The sequence below is a fragment of the Rousettus aegyptiacus genome, unplaced genomic scaffold, assembly GCF_014176215.1.
Source record: "Rousettus aegyptiacus isolate mRouAeg1 unplaced genomic scaffold, mRouAeg1.p scaffold_m13_p_18, whole genome shotgun sequence".
NCBI classification, from domain to species: domain Eukaryota; kingdom Metazoa; phylum Chordata; class Mammalia; order Chiroptera; family Pteropodidae; genus Rousettus; species Rousettus aegyptiacus.
Window position 1 is genome coordinate 16312353 of NW_023416293.1, and position 23681 is coordinate 16336033.

At 59.0% G+C, this 23681-nt stretch overlaps 1 protein-coding gene and 1 non-coding gene across 11 annotated transcripts in view; both read right to left on the reverse strand.

Annotated features, from left to right (window-relative positions):
* SIPA1L2 (signal induced proliferation associated 1 like 2) overlaps positions 1-23681 on the reverse strand; it is a 151788-nt gene that overhangs the window by 87523 nt on the left and 40584 nt on the right. For 5 of the 10 annotated variants that reach the window (XM_036235573.1, XM_036235574.1, XM_036235568.1 and 2 more), the window contains exon 2: positions 10452-10865. The exons of 3 other annotated variants lie outside the window; for them this stretch is intronic. The gene's annotated coding sequence lies outside the window, so the exon portion shown is untranslated. 2 more of the 10 variants (XM_036235572.1, XM_036235576.1) reach the window with 2 other exon arrangements.
* LOC118613421 lies at positions 19458-19576 on the reverse strand. The gene has a single exon (XR_004955485.1). It is a non-coding gene; the product is annotated as a 5S ribosomal RNA (ribosomal RNA).

Here is a 23681-nt window from a genome sequence, read left to right on the forward strand (position 1 = left end):
ACACACGTGTGCGTGCACACACATGCACAAACACATATGTGCGCGCACACACCCCTAAGAAGATAAGAAAAACGACTTCTAGACCTTCGCAGCCACAGATGGTACACAGTGCTGCCTGAACTCTGAGTGGACGGCTCCGACTGCCCCTGACTGCAGGACTGCGGGTCCCCTGAGAAGGCGACAGTGGACGGGCTGACGCCCCGCTGAGGAAGGGAAATCTCACGCTGGCGTCGAATCCGCAGGGGTGCGGGACACGGGTCCCCTCTGCTCTGTCCCCGCTCAGACCGGCTGACGGGGCTTCCCGGCGTGCGCCCTAAAACCGCTTTCGCCATCGCGCCATGCTGGCCCCACAGGTCCGTCCACGGCACCCCAGAATGAGGACGCCCCTCCAGCCGAGCGAACAGGAAGTCCGCTTCGTGCACCCCCAGCTGGTGGTGTCCAGCACCCGCCAGCGTGGCCGCCAGCGTCACGGCTGAGTAACGGCTGAACCCCCGAGGCCGAGCTGACGGATGTAGCCTGGGGGGGGTCTACCTGTGAGTCGCCTACGGCTCTTGGGGACCGCTGACTCCTCTGGCGAGGACCAGGGGGTGGTCGAAGTCCTCCCCAGGACTTCCGAGTGTGAGAAGTCTCAGGTCCAGGGTCCGGAAAGGTCAGGCCGGGTATTCGAAAGCACTTGCTCCACCTCCTGTCCGACTGTCCAGGGCAGAGAGCTCTCGAGAGTTTCCTCGGCGCGGAGCCCTGAAGGCGCCTCGACCCGGGGCCAGGTGCCGGCTTCCCAGGCCGCGTCTGAGGGAGGGACCCTTCCGGCCATGCTGGGGCCCAGCGCGGACCCCAGAACCCAGTCTCTGCCTTCGCCGCCGCCTAGAAACCTGTGCGGCGTCACAGCGGAGGGTCTGGGGGCCCGTGCGAGCATAACGGGGAGGCCGAGGTGCAGCAGTTCGGTCACTGTACCCCCCCACTCCGCCTTCTAGAAGCAGAGCCTGGGGGTCCCCAGCTCCCCCTGGGGCGCAGCACCTGGGGGCTGGGAGGCTGAGGACACTCTGACATCGGGAGGCCCCGGTGACCTGGGAACTCGCTCCTGTGACCTTGATTCCACTGGTTTCTGAATTAATTGGTTAAGAATGAGCAAAACCCTTACTTGTGTGCAGACTGGAAGTCCCCAGCAGAGGGGCGGGCCATTCTCCGAGTCCCTGCGCCTGAGCCAGCCGGCCTGGCAGGCACCGTCAGGGGAAGCGGCACAGCCCGGGGCCCGGGTCCCACGGGGCTCGGCTTCCTTTCTCGCTGAGTTACGAGGGCAAATCAAAAGCACCAGCCCTGAAAGCCGAGGCCAGCCTCCCGGGAGCCTCCGTCCACGCCTTCGTCTGTGCGGCCTCACCAGGCGCACCTGCTCCCTTCCCAAGGACAGAACCCGCAGTGAGTCAGGAGAGGAAGTTCAAGGACCCGGGGCAGCCAGGGGTGTCTCCAGCAAGCTACGGAAACGGCGGCGGAAGGAAGGAAGGGAGGGAGGGAGGAGGACGAGCAGCCTGGGCAGAAACGGCGGACCGGAGAGGAGCCGGGGGGCGGAGGGGGCAGTGGGGCAGGCGACGGGGAGGAGGGACGGGCGTCCGTCTGGTGTCAGGCCAGAGCCCCGCCAGCAACAGCCGTGGCCTTCGCCGGGGCTGGCCGTCAGCACCCCTGGGCGCCCGGCGCCCACCAGGCTCCCAAGAGTTGCTTGCGCTCTGGTTTCCCACTTGTGAATAATTTTCTGTTTTTAACTAGACAAACAAGAATACATTTGAAAATAATGAAGATGTAGAACCCTTAACAGTACGTTTTATGGGTTTCCCACGTTCTAAGGTCCAAGTGCCAATAAGGTTTTCTTTAAGAAAAGAGATCGAAGGTTGATTTTTTTCCTCCTGAAACTTCAGGTTTACTGACACTGAACAAGTCCTAAATTATCTTCTTGCCAATGTCTGCATCTACGAGTTAAGACATCAAGTCAACGCAAGAAACTCTTACACAGTAGAAGTGCTCAGTTAAGCCTGAACCGCGTTCCTTGTCAACTTCACCTGCTCGCGGGAGGTTTTTACCTGATATTTTAACAATTTCAGCCTTCTCAGAAGCCCGGTTGTGAGTACCCTCAGTACAGGCTGTCCCCAGGGGCACTCTGCACAAGTGGACCCCACGTGCAGGACCCCCAGGCAAGCACACCCCGGCCCTACAGAAAAACGGAGGGCAGACGGCCAGGGAGGGTGCCAGGCCTTCAGCTGAGCCTGACCTGTCCCCCCTCCGAACGTCAGCTAACAGCACCCACCCACGCTGCGACAGGGGACGCCCAGCGCCCGCGTTCCCGTGTCTTCATCACGCCACGTCTGCTGTCACACTGTCCTCTGGCCATCCGGCACTTGCAGTGGAGGCCGTGCTCAGTTGTCAGGGTGACGAGCACTGGCCGTCATCCTGAGCACGGCTACCACCAGCTCGCGCGCCCTGGGGCGTCTCTGGGCCGGGTAGAATGCGGCAGCCTGGGGGACGCACGCTCCGTCCTTCATCCGGCACTCAGTTTGTTCGAAGACGCCGGCACATGGAGACCCTGCGGCCAGCGCCTGACTTGGTCTCCGGGCTGCGGGGCAGCTGCACCTGCCAGACCTGAAATGCGGGCGATTCGACGACCAGGAATCATTCCTGTCCGGGAAGTCGGGCGCATGTGGCTCACTGTGCCCAGAGGACACTCCGAAACACGTTTCCTCGCAGGCTGCGGAATCACCCCGCCCCAGCGTTCTCGGAGGCCCCCGACGCCCATCGTGAACACGGTGCGGGAGCAGCCCTCGGGGGCACGCGTCTGACCCCCGCAGCGCCCCGGAGCCTCCAGTCCGCTCCCTCTGCCAGAGAAACGCAGACCTCGGCCCAGCGATCAAGGCCCCTCTGCAGCGCGACCCTGCCCCGCCTCGTGTCTGTGTCCCAGAGGTCAGGGGCCAAGCGGCCCTCAGGCCACCGCGGGCGCCCCGGCCAGGCGTCTGCTCTCACATGGTCCCGTTTAACTCTCACGATCCAGCTCCAGCACGATAAGCAGTAATGTCATTCGCAGATAAAGAAACAGACTCCGACCAGCCGAAGAAACGTGACTCGGGAACGATGGGGTGGTGGCCCGGGGACCCCCGCCTCGCCTCCAGGAAGCCAGCAGAGCCCCGGGGGAATGACTCACGTCGTGTGCTCGCACGGACGCCTCCCAGCGTGTGCGCACTGCCTGGGCTGCGAACGGAGCACGCCGTGTGTGTGCACACTGCCGCCTGCACAGGACAGACCGGGCTCTGCCGCCTCCGGATTCCCGCAGCTACAGCACAACAGCTAGGATTTCCAAGAACCTTCCAGAAGCGATTTTAAGTAAACGCTATCCATCCGTGCACCCCCAGGAGGCTCGCTCCGCATGCACAGTGTCCCTCCCCGTGCGGTGGCTCTGTCTGCCACCGGCAGCCGCAGGGTCTCCCGAAGGAAAGCCTGTGGTCAGGCGACCAGGCGCCGAGAACGGACAGACACAGAGCGAAGCCATGACGGCCGCCTTGCTTCACCTCGGGTCTCTTTAGTGATAGAAAAATATATCGTATACAAACATCATTTGGACGATTTACTGAAAATTTTCCTGTCTTGCTATGAAGAATCGGTACTTCGGAAGCCTGGGACGTCTAACGCTGCCGCTCCCACTTGAACAAGGAGCGCCGTGCGTGCGGGCAGACACACGCACGTACACAGAAAAGCACACGCGCGTGTATGCGTCCCCAGCACAAACCTTCCTGTGCCCCGATACAGAAATTAAACTGTCATCCTCCTGTTCGCGGAACAGGCGTTGGACCCTTCCACGTTCCAGGACAACTTGGGACATAGGGACTCTCTCACACGAGGTAACGGTTGTAATATAAAAGTGCTTACGTCACAATGATAACCTGAACGTCTCAAAAACTACATCCACCCTAACAGACGGGAACCAGTCAAGAAATCACACACACGCCTGCTGGGAGCATCCCTGCCTATTTCTCTACCGAAGACGAGGTCCAGAATAACAGCACGAGGTCTCCTTAAAGGAGAAGAGAGATAAGCACCAGAATATGCCAAAAACACTCTCACTATGCCCTCGTCTCAATCAGGAAAGCCCCAGGGCAGACCCCTTTCTCTCGGGCGGGCTGGCACTCCCTGGAAGTGGGCACAGAGCCCACTGCCCTGAGCTGAGCACAGCGGGCTCCTGACGGGAGTCATCGGGACTTTGGGAAATGGGACAGGCCCAGCCACGCTGTCTGCTCCTGCTCGCCCCTTTCCCTCCCGAGAGAAACCGGCCAAGTTAAGGAGCTGAACTTGCGAGAATGTGTTAAAATTACAAGAAGCCTGACAGTGACTTGCAAGCAGATGACCCGCTGAGGGGACTCGGGAATGCTCGGAACATGAACTGGGACGAACAAAGCTCCCTGTCACGTAGCACTGGAAAGATGGGACGCGTCTTTCACGTGGACTTGAATCTGGTCCCGAAACCATGTATGTTTGGTGACTTCTTATTTTTACCTTCTTATACACATTTCTTATTTGTTTTTGATATGTGATTTCAATTTTTAAATCAAAGCACTTGGCTCGAATGCGTAACGGGCTCGGTCGGAGCTAAATGCCCTAGAAGAACCATGGCTGGCTTTTTTTTTCTTTTTTTAATTATGAAAGTAATCTACTTATCTTTTAAAAATATGGGAAAAGACGGAAAACGAGCAATTAGACATAACATTACCACCCCTACAGGAGCTGTGATTTTTGTCTATTTCTTCTAGCTCTTGTCCTTGGATAATCCTCCCTAGCAAAAAAACTGAAAAAACATTAATGGCTTTTGAGAATTGGTTTTAAAAAATTCAAACTGTCCAGAAAATGAAAAAATTGTTCTCAACTATTATTAAGAGCTGGACATATACATGGCCTTCCAGTTTTCTAATTCACATATAACTATTTAAGTGTTTATAACTTAACCGTAATGAAATTACACCGTACTATAAATACCATAGTGTTTGTTCTAAGACTTACTTTTTAAATTACTATATCGATGACTTCTTTCCCATCAGTCAATAAAGATCAGTATCACCCCTTTTAATTAAAAGTGCTTGTGGCTTCCTTTCAGAGCTGCGGTTTAGAGTAAACGTGCCAGACTACATTTCAGAACGTGAATTATTCACAGACTGAGCAGAAGCGACATTCTTCCTTTCTCCCGGCGTCTCTGATGTGAGCACAATCAGCAACCAAGCTGGGCTCACGCTGAGAACCGTACCCCTGTTCAGGACCCTCCGGTCACAGCGAGCAACGAGCCATTTTTATCTTCCAGCAGACCCAGGGCCGTGTTTAAATCTTGAGCCTAATGGAAGTGATGTGGTCACACAAAATGCATCCGATCGGAAGACTAGAAAAATGCATTTTGCGTTTCCCAGGCTATGGCCAGATGGAACAGGACCTTGCTTTTCCATGTAAAAACATCCCTTTCGCCTTTAAAAAAATCTCAGCTCTTAATAAAAGACTTTTCTGCCCCGAGAAAAGAGGAGAATGAAACTCCAAAGGCCGCGGTTCTGAGAGTCCCTCCGTCGCCGTCATTTCCACGTGCTTTCGTGGAAGGGCTTTCACGGCCCGCTCCTCCTTCGGAAAGGTCGACCACTGTGTGAACCTCCCGCCTCACCTCATCGAAGGTCCCACAGGAAGCCTGCCCAGCCAGCAGCCACCGGCACGGACGGCTGAGACCCGGGGCTGGGGACCAGCACGCGGCTCTGCAGGACTGAGGACCCCCCTCCTTTCTCGTGAGGGCCCACTGCGAATGTTCTGGCCTCATACTGCCATCCCTCTAACTTGCTTTTCACTCCTCCCTCATGGAGAGGCTGGAAGGCGGAATCCTCACGGTCAGGGACAAGTGCGGGTGAAAAGCTGCGCGCGGCGGAGCCTGGCCGTGAGCGGGGGTTACGGAGAACACCGAGCAGGCCGGCCGCGTGAGCAGTCTGAGAAACAGCTGACCTCGGACCCGGATTGCGACAGACGCGGTGTGCGCCGAGAGCTTCCGCTGTCTGGGAAATTCACTTCAGTGGGACGCTTTCTTCCCACTGGTACAGCCAGCGAGGACTCGCTACGTGCCTAAAATTCTGGGGGCTTGAGGCACAAATACGGGAAGACTAAGCTTTATATTTTATCTGAAAATCTGCTAATCGAACATGCATTTCAAAAATAAAAATAATTAATATTATTTCTCTCCTTGATCATTTTGACTTTGTTTCTGTGTCCCTGGCGCAGGATGTCACTGCTGCCTCAGGTGGCAGCGGGGAGGAAGGGGGACTCTGGGCCCCGTGAAGCGCGGACGCACGGCTGGGCGGCTGTGACGCCATCTCCTCTCAGCCCACGCAGGACCCCGGAGCCGAGCGGCTGCGAGGCCACGGGCGCGGCCCCCGCTGGCTGGGAGACCGACGTGGGAGCTTCCTAATCTGCAGCCACCCCGCTCGCTTTGGAGTTTTTGCTGCACAAAATATTTGTTAATAGCGCCACGTCATCAGCGGACCACACGGCATCTTGCTGGATTCACAGGAGTGAGCGTCGCTCAAAGACCATCCGTCTCAGAGCTCGACAGAAGGTCTGAGAAGCGCGACCCGGTGACGGACGTCTGGTCACGCTGCACCCGGCCGGGAGCTCGCGCTTCCCAGTGCCTTAGGTGCACACGTCCCGCCGCGCCCCAGTCACACGTGCTCACACGCCGCTTCGGGCTGTTTTTCCTCCTCTATTTTCAAACCAGCAGGGAAATGACAACGCAGGGCGGCTGCACCCCGAGCCAGCCGGGCTGGGCACAGGGAGCCGCGCGGCCCCTCCCCCTTCCCCTCCGACGGGGAAGAATCCTGACGGCGGCGGTATTCCATCCAGAAAAGCGGTCGGGCACTATCACAGGAATCAGAGAAACATCTGGAAAAGCGGCCGATTCCGCCTTTCTGAGCGTAACAGCCACCAGGCCGCGGGCAGAACCAGGAGCGGCCGCAGGGCGCCCGGCACCCTGTCTCCATAGTGCGGGGAGGTGACGGGGACTCCAGGGAGGTGTGAGGGTCAGAGCGGACAGGCACCGTCCGGGCATCTGTACAAAGGAAACAGGGCGGGGGGGGGGGGGGCACAGGGCTAGTGGAGCCTCCGGGCACCTGAGTGACGGAGCGCGCGCCCCGCGAGCAGCACGGGGTGGGGGACCGCGGGGCGGAGCTGGGAGAGAAGCGAGCTGCGGAGCCTCCCCGCCCTCCGGTGCGCTAGGTGCGGGTGCGAGTGCGGCCGGGTGGCCCGGCCCCGCCCCCGGGGAGCCGGCGCCGCCCCTGAGCGCACAGGACCCGGGGCGCTGGCAGGAGCCCGACCGAGATGCCCCGCGGGGCGCGACGAGCTCGGTTCTCCTCGCCCTGTCGCCTTGTCGCCCTGTCGGTTCCGCTCTCATCCGCCCCGGAACCTTCCGCACGCGCGGCACGATGGGCTCGGGGTGCGGCGCGGGCCCCGAAGCCGCGGGCCCCGAAGCCGCTGAGGCCGCGCGCACAGCAGGTGCGGGGGGTGGGGCGGGGCAGGGGGGGCGCAAAGGCGCGGGGCGCCGCTCCGCGCTCCCAGGGAGGCGGGCAGGGTGCCCGCGGAGCCCGGGCCCGGGGCCGGCGGCCGAGCGGGGGCGAAGCCGCGCGGTCCCCGCGCCGCCCACGCGCCCGCGCAGCGCCCTCCCCTCGCGGAGGCGCCGCACTGAAGCTGCAACGGTCGCAGCCCCCGCTGACCCACGGCCTCTGGCTGCCACGGACGAGGGGGACGAGGGGGACGAGGCAAGGCGGGACGAGGCGGGACGAGGCGGGACGAGGCGGGACGAGGCGGGAGGAGGCGGGACGAGGCGGGCCGCAAGTGCGTGGTGAAGGAAGGGGCCCTGAGCGCGGGCCCCCGCACACCGAGGCCGGGGAGCGAACGCGGGAACGAGGAGGGGGAGAGACGGGACAGCGGGGAGCAAGGCCGGCTCCTGTCCTCGCCCCACTCGTGGAGACGCTCGGAGGTGGCCCCTGCCTCAGGCCGGAGCGGCGCAGGGTGTGGACGGGGAGGTGTCCCCCACCTGCTGCATTCGCCCTCCCTCCCCTCTCGGCACCCACTTGACGGTCTCCTGCCCCGTGAGATGTTTGAAGAGCCTCTTCTACCACAGAGCTCACGGGGACGCTCGGCCTGTCCCGGACCCTGGGCTCTGTCTCAGTCATGAGCCAGAGTTCCTAGCCGTGGGCACATTTCTGTCCTCCATGGAGCTGGAGCATCCGCGAGGGGCCACTAAGAATGTCCTACCCGAGGGCAGATGGGCACCAACGGGGGTCACGGGCCGGCAACCCACGTTCATTAAGCCATCTCCCAGGTGGCCAGGTCCCACGGCTCGTGGTGAAGGATGCGCCACGCGTGGGCCTGGCTCCAGGAAGCCACAGTCCCCCCAGCCCCCAAGCAGGCAAGGCTCACGACCTTTCCATAATGTGGGGCTCAAGTCGCGCTTCCCAGAGCAACCCGTAAGGACCAAAATGGATAAACTCATTATAAATTTCTGTCTTGACCTCCTGTTATTAACATTACTTAAATGCAGTCATCAGCAGAAGCCAGAGGAGAAGGAAGGAGGATCTCGGTCAGACAGAAGGCGGTCTGGACGAGGCTCCCGCAGGAAGGGATCGGTAAGTGGCCGTGTAAAGAAGGGATTATGGAGTGAGTAGTTACATTTCAGGCCCTATTTTTAACACGCTTACTTTGATCCGGCCCCTCGAACACCACCGCCTGCCAGAGGGAAACGTGCCTCCATGCTCCCCAAAGCCGGTTCCTTAATCCTTCCCCGGAGACTACGTTGCGCACACATCCCAACCCCGGCACACGTGGCGGTTTTCTTTCTAGAAACGTGATCTGCGTCCAGCCGCGTGCGGGCTGCGCCCTGGCCTCGCAGCTGTCGCTCCCCCGCCTTCCACGGGCTTTGTCAGTTCAGTTTTATCTAATGAGCTAAAACGGTCCCGCTATTTTTATTAAAGTAATACAGAAATAGCTTCCGATAATGACTGTCTCAGCCGAGGCCTGCACACCATACATGTGTGTCTATAATTAACACAATCAAATGTTCCCTTTTTTCCTACTAAGCATTTGGCTTCCTTCCTTATAACAAATAGGTTAAGCAAAGCTTAAGTTTACAAATTTATGTACATTGATTAGTCGATTCCGGCAGAGGCTTTTGCTTTAAAATCAGATACAACGCAAAGATCTGAACAACTTCTAGGCGCTAAATCTCATCTCTGATCTCAGCAGCACTGAGAACCCAGGGACGGCTGAAGGGAACAAACAATCACCAAGCGAAACATATTCACCTACGATTCTGTTCAAAATTAAACAGAAAAGGGTTTCAGACCCAACGGCCCGCCTGCACGCGGAGGCGGGCCCGAGGGAAGCGGCAAGCCGTGGCAGAGGGCGTGAAGGCGCCGGACACCGTGACGCTCTGCCTACCTGAGCTGACCGGGGGCGACAACCTGCTCTGATCTGTCCACGTCCAGCGCACCCGACGGGCGAGCGGGCCAGGCTCACGTCTCCTCAGCACCCGAAGACAGACAAGGCCAAGGCCACAGGCCGCACAGCCCCAAACCACCGCCACTTACAGGCTCACCCAGACCTCCTGCGTCCGAGGCAGAGCTGACCGTGCCACACGGCCGGCCTTTCCCCAAGCCCGAGGAAGCCCCCGACTGCTAAACGTGATCTGACAATTAGCACATGGAAGCACAAGGGTCCGGACCAGGCCACCAGCCTCACAGAGAATCTGCAGATTCTAAAAAGAACCCACAGCCTGCTCAGGCTTGGGAAATTCCAGATGAATGAAGGATGAAAAGGGCCTGACAGCAGGAGAGAGCAGAGTCTACGCCCTCAGGGCTAGAGATCACAAAGCATTTCTAAGGAAACTGTTCTGCGAATTCACCCTCAGGGAGGTGCGGGGGGAGGGGTGGCCCGCCCAGCACAGGGTTGAACGCACAAGGGTCCCCGGCAGCCTGGACACTGCAACCATGTCCTTGAATAGCATTCTGAAGTACAGACAAGCCAAAGTTAACCCAGGAGACTGTCAACATTCACAGATCGCCTCAATGTGGTGACAGCCCCAGAATGGCTAACACCGGATTCCTCGGAGATGACATTCCAGCCAAAGATAGCGCAAGCACTCGGTCTGGAATGCTTGCCTCCAGGGTGTGGGGCCCCCCCCAGCTGCTCAGAGACCTTTCACCGGAGACCAAAGCTAATCCTTCTGCCTGTTCCAAAAACTAACGGAAACGGCACCAAACTGAGTTTCCACCATCGAGGGTTCGGCTGGCTGCCCCCAGACCCTCAGTCTCCCCAACACCCGCCTCCTGCTGGAGCCCCAGGTTCTTGTTGGTGATGCTGCTGCCCTCGCTTAAGCGCAACACCCAAATAATTTAATCACTCTCACTGACCTTTTTAAAAGCAAGACTGAACTCTGAAGGTCGTCTTCCCCGCTTTGGTGACAAGGTGGGGCCGCAGGGCAGTTCGACACACAGGGTGAAAATAAGCCCCGAAGCCACCGCCACGCTGATGGGGACGGTCCCCCACTGACGGGGACGGTCCCCCGCTGACGGGGACGGTCCCCCGCTGATGAGGACGGTCCCCCCGCTGATGGGATGGGTCTCCCGCTGATGGGGACGGTCCCCCGCTGATGGGATGGGTCCCCCGCTGATGGGGACGGTCCCCCGCTGATGGGATGGGTCCCCCGCTGATGGGGACGGTCCCCCGCTGATGGGGACAGTCCCCGCAACTCAGAAGGCAGCTTCCCCCGCGGCGTCACGTCACCAGATGTGGAGGCGCCAGGTACGTCTGGGGCCCTGGAAGAACTAACAGGGACAGAAACGAGGCGGAGTCAGGGGAGCCAGTCGCAGGAGCCGCTTCCCGTCGCCCTGGAGCCCCCGGACCAGGGCGTCTTATCCCTTCCCCCGCGAGAGGCGCGGAACACAGCAGCCCCGGGGGGCGAGTGAACCCCAGCATCAGACGCAGATAAGACGACTTACTCAGAAAAAGTGAAAGTACACTTTTTTGAAAAGTTCGTTTCATTTCATTGAATTTTTACACCCAGGTGACAAAATCGCGAGTAAGGCCAGGGGAGACCCCGGCCAGCAGGACGGCCAGCAGGACGACCGCTCCGGGGCGGCGGCCGAGAGTGGCGCGGCCCTGTGCCCAGCCGCGGGAAGTGCCCTGTCCGCTCGCAGCGACAGGTTAGCGGTCACGGAGTGGCCAGCTCAATGAGGTCCGGGGCTGGAGGAGGAGAGAGGCCGGCCCCGCGACGCGGCCGCCAGCCCCCGAGCTGTGCGGCCCATGAGGCCCGGCCCAGCGGTCAGCACCCGCCGCCGGGCCCCGCGACGTCCCCCCCCGCCCCGCCCCGGGCCTTCCACGCGCCCTCCCGCCTCCAGGCGGCCACTGCTCCGTCCTCTCCTGTTCCCGGCACACGTCACCAGCATCGTCATCACTCACAGGCGCTCTCTCCCACGAGACTGAGAACCCGAAATCACACAAATCCCCTCCCCTGTGTGTCCCCTCACCCTGCCTGACACAGAACTCGACACAGTGAAGACGCAGAGAGTAACGAAGCCTAAACGAGATACTGCGGCCGGCGCCGGGGAGGCGAGCACCGCGGCACGAGGGCCCGCCACGGCCCCGCCGGGACCTAACCGTACGTTTAAACATTCAGGCGGAGCGTCTTTAAACACATACTGTAGTCACATCGACACAGCATATTGGTGTGGAGCGTGCGCCAAAACAAAGACACAGCCTCGATGGAAAAGGCCCCGAGTCGTGAGGGCGCTGTCAGTCTGAGCCCCGTCTGGGCCGCCGGCTGCCCCGGCTATCCTCGAGCTCCGCCCTCCCCGGGGAGCTTAGAAATAAGGCGGAACTTCAAGGAGCCCCGAGGCCTGTAAGATTTGACTGTATCCTAATTAATGGCAAAATACAATTAAAGCATTTTGGTCAGGGCTGGGGACATGGAAAACGAGAATCCTGGAGTAAATTCTGGCACCGGGGAGAGGGAACCTCGGCCACCAGGCGGTCTCCTCCCGGGCCGTCCCTGCCCACGTCCAGCGATTGCTCGCTTCACCCACCTCCCCTGCCCGACTGCGAACTCGCCCCGCGGCCCTGCGACCCCGCCTGCTGTCAGGCTGAGACTGCAGGGCTGAGGTCGGATCCCAGGTCCCACGGCCGTCACACTCATTTCTGGAAACGGGTAGGCAGACGTTTGTGTTACACACTCAGGTTGGTAAGCCTGGATGAGGCGGCGGCTCTCTTCAGTGCATGGTCGTTATTTTCTGAGTGCCACATGATGAACAGTAGTTTGTACCGAACAGACGACAATTTACTCAGCAAGACACGCCATCCTAGCATAAAAGTAAACTGTTGCCTCTCAGGGAACAAATGTCATGGAAATAGTTCGGTTTCACCAGCACTAAGTTAACACCGTGTGGGCAGTGCTGAAGTAAATTTCTACAAAATTCAATTGGCAAAAACCAGCCCAAGGCTACGGGATGCAACACTCCCTCGGTGTGTAACTTTCATGCTCTCGAGTCCTCATGCCACACGCGGGTGGGGTCACTGTGCGGAGTGGGGACAGTCCGAACCCCCCCACGACGCGGACGCCGGCCTTCCAAGCAGACGGGGCCAGACCCCGCTCCCCCTGCCAGCCAGTGGGTGAGCAGGGAATGTGCTAGAAACCAGCCAGGCTGAGTCAGCTACTTGCACCATGCAGAGCTCCACCGCTGGGCACCAACGTCTCGTTTCATACCCCTTTCTTCCACATCTCCATACAGAAGGGACGCTGTCGATGTGGGCGAATAATACAGACTCGGCCAGGTGCAGCCCACCTAACACACACAGCGCCCCGAGCTCCACGGCCAAGGTCCCAAGCCCGGGAACTCACTGCAACGCTGCTCCAGCCGGGTCCGTGTCCCTGAAGAGAACTTGCCGGCGTCCGTAAACTAAGTACACTGAACGTTCTGGCATGAAAGCACGGTTCGCAAAGACGAGGCAATGAGACGGGCGACGTTAGAGCAGATGCTTCAGTACAGGTGCACCAAAACACAGGTGCAGGCCGCTCCCAAGGGCGCAGCACGGCCACACACGGATGCGCCTGGTGGCAGGAAAACGACGAGGAGCGTCTCCAAAGTGTTACTGGTTCTCATCTTTAGCTTCTGGCGCTCGGGGTGATTTTATTTTCTTCTCTATTGAGAGGACACAAACTGCTCTCAGTAGAGACATCCCCATGAAGCTGAGAAACCTTCGTGTACAGACGCCAACGCCCTCCAGGTGCCCGGGAAGAGAAGATCCATGTGCATCACAAGCGTGACTCGTTCACCACATTGCACTTTACTGGGCTGCGTTTTTCACAAATCGGAGGCAAGACCATCCACTGGCACAAGGCTTATGACTCTGAAAGCCCAGATGTTGGCTAGCATTGTTCGGCAATAAAGTATTTTAACTAAGGTATCTGTATTGTTTTTAGGCACAACGCTACTGCACACTCGACGGACTGCAGTATAGTGTAAACGTAACTTCCACGTGCACTGGGAAAGCAACACACGCCTGTGACCCACTTCGTGTGATACTCGCTATAGCGCAGTGGCCTGGAACTGAGCTCCTACCTAACTCGACTGTTAGTATGAGCTGCTGTGTTTATCCCAAAGGCGACTTCAGGGCAAGGATCAGCTGACTGCATCAGTCTGGCCAGAGAACAGAAGTTCCGGGGTTCAAGGACAGTGATACCTACAGGAAAACAAGCTTCCTTCTGGTGGGGTCCCCCAACCCGTACCTGACTTTTTATCCCTCCTCATCTGCTACCTCTAAGACACCCAGAAACGCTAGGCTTTTAGGGCCCACGAAAGAACTAGCTCAGAACAGAATTACAGAATTGTACCTTGGCCAGTTCTGCTTAACCAACAAGGAGACAGTGTGACTTACTACGTTCTTCCTGTGACGATGGTGGCAGCATCGTAACCAGCAGGTCCATCTTCCTGTCCATCAGACTGGCAGGACAGACTCCCTTAACCACCTCCTGCCCCACGCCACGGCCCGAACGAAGCGGTGAGTGAGACTCCATAACGTGGTCACTTAGTGATTTGTTTAATCAAGTGAAAGAAGCCCCTATTCCCTCTCAATCGCGTGCCCCACCGGTCTGTAGTAAAACTCTTGGGAATACGAAATGTAACTCAGTCTTCTTTTGTGACTCCTCGGCCTGCCAGGTCAGTGAGCACCACAGACCCCTGTGAAGGGGCACAGTCCCTCTGACACGGGGCAGTGTCCGACGATGGCTCAGGCTTCGTGGACGGGAGGTTGCAGTGTGGTCAGGCGGGCCAGCAGGAAGGACCCCAGCCCGTGTGTTGGCGGGAGGGGCAGCAGGGAGCCCGGTGGGCAGGTGGCCCGACCAGGTGAGCCTAGGGGATGAGGCCTCTGGCCAGCAGCCCCAGGCCCTGGGTGGAGTTGGCGATAAGATCTAAATTCAGCCAAACATCAGTCAAGGGGATGTGATTTCTCCAGGGGAACAGGGTGTCTTTAGTGGCGCCATTACTGAAACATACCAAAATGGAGAGTTTGGATATTGGGAAATATAAGTTATCCCACTACAGATGCAGGGCCTCAGGGCCCACTTATGCGGGGAAGAAGTAAACGCTGTGGGCTTTTCAGCTGGGATTTTAGGTTTCAGAACCCCGACCTAGAATCTTCATAGACGGGAAAGGAGCCTGTTCTAAAGCGTTACGCTCTCGTTCACCGAATATTTGTTAAGCACCTACCAAGCGCCAAACACTGAGACTCTCGCACATTTGCTCACACGTATACAAACAGGCGGTGACGGGGATCCCCCACACGCCCCCGCGCCCTCCCAAACACACCGCGGCCTCCGGGTCAGTAAGATAAGGTGAGTCCAGCAGAACGAACTCCCGGCTCTTCCTGGTAAGCGACACGGACACCACCTGTCTGCCTGCGCCCTCTTCCCAGACCACATGGTCACCCGTCAGGGCGACAGGGACCACGTGACCAGATGCAGGCCAGGCAGGCCCTGACCGGCCAGACTCTGAAGGGCTGGCCACGTGCCCGTTTTGTCCAAGGCCTGCAGTGTGGCTTTGGAAATTCCAAGGCCCTCGGGCTGGAGGCGAAGGGGAGGCCAGACGCCGGCCACCTGAAGGTCCCCTGCTCCGGCCTGCGTGGGAGGCCCTGGGAGCGTGACCGCGGTGTTAACGCGGGCTCTCGGCCTGGACCAGCAGGATGTCTGCAGAGGGCACCGGGGGGTGTGGGACCCTAGGGCACTCCTGATGAGAAGAAACGGGGACACGGTCGGAAGGCAGGAGGGACAGCCAATGCCCCCCCCCCCCCGCCCCGAGACAGGTCTCTCCTTACAGAGTGACACAGGTCCCAACAGCACGTTTTAAAGGCTGAGGAGAACCCTAAATCCGTAAGGACAACAGAAAGAGGGCGTCGGGACCAGTCGTGACTGCCGCCGGACACCCTGGCGTCCAGCCCTCCCTGGGTGACGCTGAGGGGAGCCCTCGCCCGGCTCGCCCGGCGGAGAACCAGCTTGGGCTTTACGGAGACACGCACTTTAAAAAGTCAAAGCTGCACAGCAGTGATTCTGTGCCGCCTATTGCAGGGAGAGACGACAAGGACCGTGAGTAACGTCCCGTCTGTCTCGTGGACACGTCAAGGGCGTGCCGGTATCGCACGAGAAGCGCCCGCTCCCCCACCGCGCCTGCGAGGTCCCCGCGGGCCGCGGCCTGCCGGCCTCCTGGCGGGCCGCTGCGCATCTCCGAGTCTGGCGAGGCCGGACTGCCACTTCCAAAGCAAAGTGAAAATGACATGGTGCCGACTCGATGTGCTGCATCCTCGTCCTAAGCGGACCCAGACCTGGAGGAGCTCCGAGGAGCTCCGGGAAAAGCCAGACGTTTCAGCCAGAGGGCAGAGAGGCAGGAACAGGAAAAGGCTTCCGTGCTTGCTCCCCGCCCCCTGCCCCCCCACTCCTAACTACGCATAATTTAGCACATTTTCAAAGGAAGAGATGAAATAAAAATTAGCAACTTCACAAACACCTGCGGCTCGTCCAGGCCCCGCGCCCCACCCCGGCTCGCCCAGGCCCCCCGCGCCCCTCCCAGCCTCGTCCAGCCCCCACGCCCCACCCCGGCTCGTCCAGGCCCCCCGCGCCCCACCCTGGCCCACGCCCCACCCCGGCTCGCCCAGGCCCCCGCGCCCCACCCAGCCTCGTCTAAGCCCCTCACCTGAACACAGCGACCCTCATGGCCCACGCAGGAAGGGGTGCGGGTGGGGGGCCTGAGACACACACGTCTGTAGTGCTCACTGCCAATTCCAGGGGGCCTTTCTCCCCACTGAAACACACAGGGAGGGAGGAGGGACGGCCACTTTGTCATGACGACTGGAGGCGGCCCTTTCGAGCCTCCCTTAGGGGACTTTCTCAGTCTCCACTGCTATCAGAACGACGTAGGCAAGTGTTTAAACTACAGATGCCAGAAACTCAGTTTTTAGGTCAGTTTCGAATGTCAGGCTCTAGTATCTCTAAAAGTTTTTCGGTGATTCAGACGGTGGCTGGGGCTGAGGGCCACCGCTCACCACCGCCGGAGCTTCCGGGCCAAGCTGGGGCCAGTGCCGGGGCTGAGCGGCAGGGCGGGTGGGCCCAGGGGCCAGGCGGAGGACGAGGCCAGAGGACAGGGGCGCCACCCTCCAGAACCGGCCGCTGCATGGAACAAAGCTCGGTGCCCCGCGGACGCCTGTGGTGCGATCACAGGACGTGAAAAATTAAAACCTAAAGTTTAATGGAATTAAATTAATCCTAATTTTAACTGAGTACCTGCTTCTCCTTTTCTCGCTACACATATCAGAAATTACTCCTCGGATTTTCACGGCGGGGTCGGGACAAAGCTGAGGCAGGAGAAGTGACAGCAGTGTCCTGCAAATACACCGTGGGTGGCTTTCCAAATAAAGCCGAAAGGAAGCAAACAGAAGAGCCCGGTCCGGGATAGCGGCATCGCCTCGTCGGATTCGGGCGCAACGCAATCTCTCAGTGGAGCGTCATCTCCGCTTTGAAAATAGCAAGACTACGGCACCTGAAAGATTACGTAAACTGCTCTATTACAGCAAGTGAACAATCTGATAACCCGGAGGGCCAACCCTGCTGCCATCCACTTTAAAAGAAAGGCGCTTTCACGTTCTTGTCACTAACGGCACCGCTTCCAGCGAGCCAGGGGCCTCCCTGCAGGTGCGCGGAGCGGCAGGGCCTCGCGGCTAAGGGCCGGCGCCGGTGCCCATGGCCGCGGGCGGGCGGGCGGGAGTGACCGCCCAGGGCTCGCAGTGCTGTCCTTGGGGAGCCTGCACCTGCGGGGCACAGAGCCTGGAGGTCACGGGAGGGCGTGCCCACCGGGGCTCCCAAGGGCCTTAGACCGGGACCGAATGACCCCAGGTGCCACAGCCTCCTGGACACAGAAATGTGAGGCGAGTCTGGAGCGACTCGCACGAGGCGGCTCCGTCTCAGCTCCTGCCAGACACGCGGCTGATTACCAAGGACAGACGGCGATTTACCTCGGAATGAACACGGCCACCCTCCCCGTCGTTCCTCACCGAGCGCTCCCTTTGTGGAACCTTCCACTGATGTTCCCTCCAGAGAAATGTCCGATCAGCACAAAGGAAAGAAAAGAAACCGCGCAGAGATTTAGCGTGCAGGATCGCAAGCGCCCCGCACACGCTCTGCTGGCCCCCGGGGTCGCGCGCTGAGCAGGGTGTTAGCGGCTTCGCAGGAGGGACTCGCGGAACCGCGTCCCTGTGACACGGACCGTAACCGTTTCTCCGACGAGAGCTGTGCGGCAGGCCTGCGGGGTCCGCTCCGCCCCCCCAGCTCTCTGCAGCGACGAGGCGCCGCCCTGCATGCGAGTCACGGCCACTCGCGGAGGTCGTGCGGAGTCACCGCTTACACTAGGACGCGGCCGACGTCCAAGACGCGACTAACCAACCGGGAGTCGGCCGGCGGCCACCGTGCTCAGGGGCAAGCGCGCTGCCCGGGGCTCGATGCTCCACACGGGTCCTCGGGCCACCGACAGGCCATTCATTGAGATCAGAACGTGCAAGAACTGCCATGTTACTCTTGTTTACATTCTTAACGTTCTGTTAGGATTCCATCAGCACATTTACCTTTATAAATAATCGTTGCATGAATAGATGGATGTTATCAGTATAATCGTACAATTCTTCTCTTGGGTTCTTCTCCTTATCTGCCTGCAGACATTAGGATGTGAGGCCGAAACCTCTGTAAGATAAGACCACACGGAGACAGCCCGCCTGGAGCCACCCCCGCTGGGGCCCTGCCCTAGTCTGTCTCCTCTTGGAGCCACGGATTTGCCATGTGACCTCCAGCGGGCCATCGACCCTTCCTGGGCCTCGGTCTTCTTGTTTTTAAAACGTGGCTAGCAATACCTGCCTCGGAGACTGGCTGGGGGGTTACACAGGTACGTGAAGCACTAAGGCATGATGTGCCACGCAGCCAGCAGCAAGCAAACGCACGACAGCGGCCATCGGGAAGAGGGGGCGCAGCCTGCGGGGTACCGCCCATGAGACCGGTGTCGCCACACGCCATCGGGAAGAGGGGGCGCAGCCTGCGGGGTACCGCCCATGAGACCAGTGTCGCCGCGCGCCATTAGGAAGTCTTTCCATGGGATCAGGTCGATCGGGGTTCCGTGTTGGGGGAAAACACTTGTCGGCACAGACCTAAAGCACGTGTCATTTATTTAACTAGACAGAGAGCCTGGTAAGAACAGAAATTGGAAAAAGTGAAGGAAAAAGAAGAAATTCCTAGTTACCAAGAAAAGCATATCTCACCTTGTCAATTAAGAACAATAACTCCAAGCGCAGAGCAGATGGTTTGAGTCTGCCTGGCACGTAGCAGCCCGTGAGAAGCTAGATGCTGAGCCCGTCAGGTCAAGATCAAGTCTTTTCCGTTCAAGTGCGGGTTCAGGGGGCATGGAACAGGGGGCGGGGGCTCTCCAGGGCTGAGAGGAGCCCAGGCAGACAGGCACAACGGTGCTCACAGGGTGGACGCGGCTCAGCCTGCCCGTCGCCCTTGGGGACCTCACCGAATTCTCACGCCCTGCGAGACCACGTGCACACCCATCCAGTCACCTCTGTCCCCACATCATTTCGCCGTGGATAAAGCGCCTGCACGTACACGTGCGAAAGCATCCGATCGCGCATCGCACGTGTGTGCTAAGGGCCTACGACACGCCAGGCCTCCCGGCCTCCCGGCGGGCGCACAGACCCACGGCCACCGCAGCTCTCGCGTCCCCTCTGTGTGATGAGCACAGCAATTTTGTTTTTTTAATGTTTTTAGGCGAGGCAACCCTTGGATGACCTTGCAGCTTACAATCCCTTATTTTTTTTATTTTTTATTTTTTTTACGCCTACAGCACCCGGTCTTCCCAGGTGGTCTCCCATCCAGGTACTAACCAGGCCTGACCCTGCTTAGCTTCCGAGATCAGACGGGATCGGGCGTGTTCAGGGTGGCATGGCCGTAGACACAGCAGTCAAATCTTTAATTAGGACTCTGATTATACACTTTCCTTCTCCTTTAAGTGACAAACTTGACGAGGAAGGGCCACATTTTAGCCGTCTCGCTTCCCTGGCACTCACCAGAGCGTACACTTGCCGAAATCCCCCAATGAATAACCCAACGGCCCCCAGCACACGAGGGGCAGGGGCGCCCAGTCCCCCCCGCCCCCCGAGGCCTGCAGGTTTTCAAGGTCACTTGCCTGAGGTGGCAAACCTGTCTAAACCAGCCTGACAGCAGGACGTGAAAGGAAAAGTTTCTGAACATCTTTGTGCTCGCCTGCCCGTCAATTTCACAGGGAGGGTGATCGGCACAAACGCGAGTGTCAGGAAGAGCGGTGGGGTCGCTGACGCCTCGCGCGCGGGCCACCCTGGCCGTGACGGCACGCGGCCGTGTGGGCGAGCGAACGGCGCCCCGCGCCACCCGGCCTGCCCAGCGGACAGACCTAGCGCCGAGACGTTTCTTCGGGAACTTGGGCAGGACGTGAGAAACGTGTCCGTCGGAGAACGCTTTCAGTCGACGGAGATAAGTCATGGCCCCCGGAGTCCGTCTGAGCCCTGGAGGACGCCTGGCCTCGCAGAGCTGGGCGGGAAGGACAGGGCCGGACGGAAGCCGAGCGCTCCCGCCGGCGCTCGTTTCGAGTCCGGAGAGGGAGAGAAGGCTGCAAGCGGAGAGCAGAACGGGAGGAACAGGACACTCCAGGTTTCAAAGCAGCGCCTTTCTGCTAAGAAAATGCCCGGGAGTTAAAAACGCTCCGCGGAAACCTGAAGGCCACGACGCGCTGGTGCCAGCCGCCCTGGAACGTTCTATTCATCTTTGTGAGGACAAGAATGTGGAGCTCAGCCCAAACTTTTCTTAGTAATCCCCTTATGACAAGAATCGACTTCTCCCACAAAACGAGTGTCCTAATCCTCTGATGAACAAGCTGCTGAGCCCGTGGCGGCTGAATAAGCCATGATCCCCGAGAGGGGAGTCAGCACCGCGGGATTACACAAGGCCTCGGCCATCAACGCCGCGAGCCACCGCCTCGGCTCTGGTGCTGTGCCCAGAGTGACAGGCTTTGATCGATGCGCTCTTCACGTAAACGTCCGCGTGGGGATGAAGGTCCTTGCAAGAGCGAAGAAAAACGAACCAACGCGAACGCACGCCGCACTTTCTAACGACGAGTGTTGTGCGGACGTGTGGCATCCTCGCTGCTCAGGGCATGTTGTGACACACAGGACGGTCACGTCTGAAATGGAGTTCCACCTCGGAAAAACGCTGGTGACGAGCGGCCCGGGCAGCGCAGCCCGGCCGCCCCGCCCCACGCTCAGGGCGGTGCGCCCAAAGTCAGGCCGGAACCGACTCGAACGGGGTGTGCGTGGGGGGGGGGGGGGCTGAGAATTTACAGAAATGCTTGTTTGTGTCACGTGACAAAACATGCAGAATAAAGACGTTTTAAAAAAATCAGTACACGCAATAATTCAAAAGGTAAGTGGGCCGAAGAAAGACAAGTGGCCGATAAAGATGCCGAACTTCGGCATTCATTTTTCATTTTTAAAAAAACGAAAATATTAAAACAATGAAACAATTAAAATAAAAAACAAGTAAAATAATGAGATTGCTCACTGCCGGGAGGGCCAGAGGCGGACTCTGAGGTCACAGGCGGAGTGGCGAACGGACACAGCCGGCCCGAAGGGCGGCCCGGCGCTGGCCGCCGACGCTTCCGGCGTGTGCGGCATTCCCGCGGGAGCGCCGTCCCTGGGGCCTTGGCCCAGAAAGCGGCCGTGAGGAAAGAGCGAGAACTAACGTGGAGCCGCCACACCAAATCCCTAGCGGCGAGCGGGCAGAGGCGGGACACGGAGCGGGGCACGCGCCGTGGCCCCCTCGCCTGGCCGGGGCTTCGCTCTTGGACTGTTCGGTCCCGTGTCAATGCCTGAAGCTTTACATAAACGCCACCCGGTCCCGAATCCAGACCACATGCCGTCCGGTGCCCAGACCCCGTCATCTGGGGATGCCCATCTCGGGCCCGCCGGGGACGGGAAGGCAGGGCGATTCTTACTCCAAGACCTCGGCTTTGCTTCTCTTCGGAGCACCCTGCGTGCTGTCTACTTGTGTGTACGATTCCCAGATCCTAAGACCCTTGAATAAATCTTTGTCATTTATTTCCAGCCAAAACCTCCTGACTCTTTTGTGTTCGCTGACAGCTGTAGAAGTCCACACACGAGCGTTTTGTTAATAAGAGCCAAACACTGACAAAGCACCTAAATGTCCTTCAATAGTTACATAAATTACAGTATATCCACACAACGAGATGACATATCATTACAAAGATTAAGTAATGACACTGAAAATATCTCTACAGTGTATGAGTAAGTGAAAAAAAAGCAACTGGCAAAATAGTACATGTTAAATAACCCCATTTTTGGATTTCTTTTTAAACTATACATGTAGATTTAAAAGAAATTTTATCAGCCGTGATTGCTTTTGGGGCGTGAGATTATGAAGGGGATTTATGCTCTGTATAGTCCGTGTAGTTTGAGCTGAACATACCTGCGAATTTAAGAACTAACGAATACAGATTTTGACAAAATGCAGTATGTTTAAAATCACACGCGTGTATGTCAAATGTTTTTACAGTCGCATAATCTTACATCCCCATAATTTCGTTCGTCAAAATTAACTGTGAGGAAAATAGTCTGGAACCACGATCCTGAGGTTTGCTCACACACACGACGAGAGGAAACCCAGATGGTGCCAACTCCAGGAAGGAGCTGCTGCCCAGGGCCTCGAAAGCACAGAGGCCGCCCAGGGCTGTGTCCGGCCGCTGGCGGTGGCCCTCGGCCGGCCAGAGGCTGGTGACCGAGTGAACGCAGCGCCAGGTGCCAGCTCTGGTCTCCTGAGCTGAAGGCAAATGGCCTCCCTCTCCTGTCGCTTCGCGTCAGAAATGACTCATCGGCACGGCGGCCAAGCCTCTGAGCCCCGGGAGAGGGGCCGCGGTCTCCTCGGGCTGAGGGTGACCCCGCTGCCCGCTTCCCCGACTCCTCTACTCACAGCCTGACCACGCGCCGCACGTGCGCGTCACGTATGTGTAACGCGCGGCCAGAAAGCACGCGGAGACCCGCGCCCTCTCCCGCAGACCCCTGGCCTCTGCTAAGCGCGCAGCCCCCGGAAACACTCTGAAAGGCCTCCTCCCAGGCCGCGGGTTTCCAGAGGCGCCGACAGGCAACACTGACAGGAGCTGCGGAAACAGACGGTGGAGAGGCGACTCAGGCAGGACCCGAGCTCCCAGCTCGCTAGCGGCCCCCTCTGAGCCTGGGCTCGGCCCCGGTGAGTCCTTGTGGCCGGGGGGACAGCAACAGGACACTTCGGTCCAGTTTAACGCCTAGGCGGCTGTCGGGGGGTGAGGACGCGGACCACGGGGTCTCAGGAGCGAGGTCCTGCGAGCGAGGAGGGGCCGGTCAGATAGGCTCCCGGGTCCCAGGTGTGGCCTGAGGACCTCGGGGACGGGGTTCCCTAAACCCTCCCAGGGTCCCAGGGGCCCGACGGGCCGGAGCCGCTTCGCAAGGACAGGACCGCCTTCTGCACGTCTCCCTGAGGGCGGGTCGCACGTCTGGGGCAGGCGCGGGAGGCCAGCGGGGCTCGGCGGACAGCAAAGGCCGCAGAGGGGTGTGCGCGGCACCCCCGCGCAGCCAGTTTCCTTTTCTTCTGGTTTTGGAAGCTACTGATTTTCACAAAACTGTTATTTATAATAAAATGTAAAGGGCTTGTTGCCGTTTTAAATGAACAGTTTCAAACGTCTCAATTTTAACTCTAACATAAGCATCAGGAGAGAAAGGCTACACAACCGAAAGCTCTGTGGGACCCTCGATCATTTTCGGGGGCGTTGAGGAGCCCCGACACGCAGCACGTCTGTTCCGCCCCCGACGTGTGGAAGGCGCCGGCCTTCAACGCCAGCCGTGGTCGGGACGGGGGACGCGGAGCAGACACACCCCACGCGCCCCTCTGGACCCGCCTGTGTGTTCTCTCCCAACTCACGAGCACCTGAGAAAGTCGCCCTGTGGCCTACAGCAGCGGCCCCCACCTTGCCGGCAGC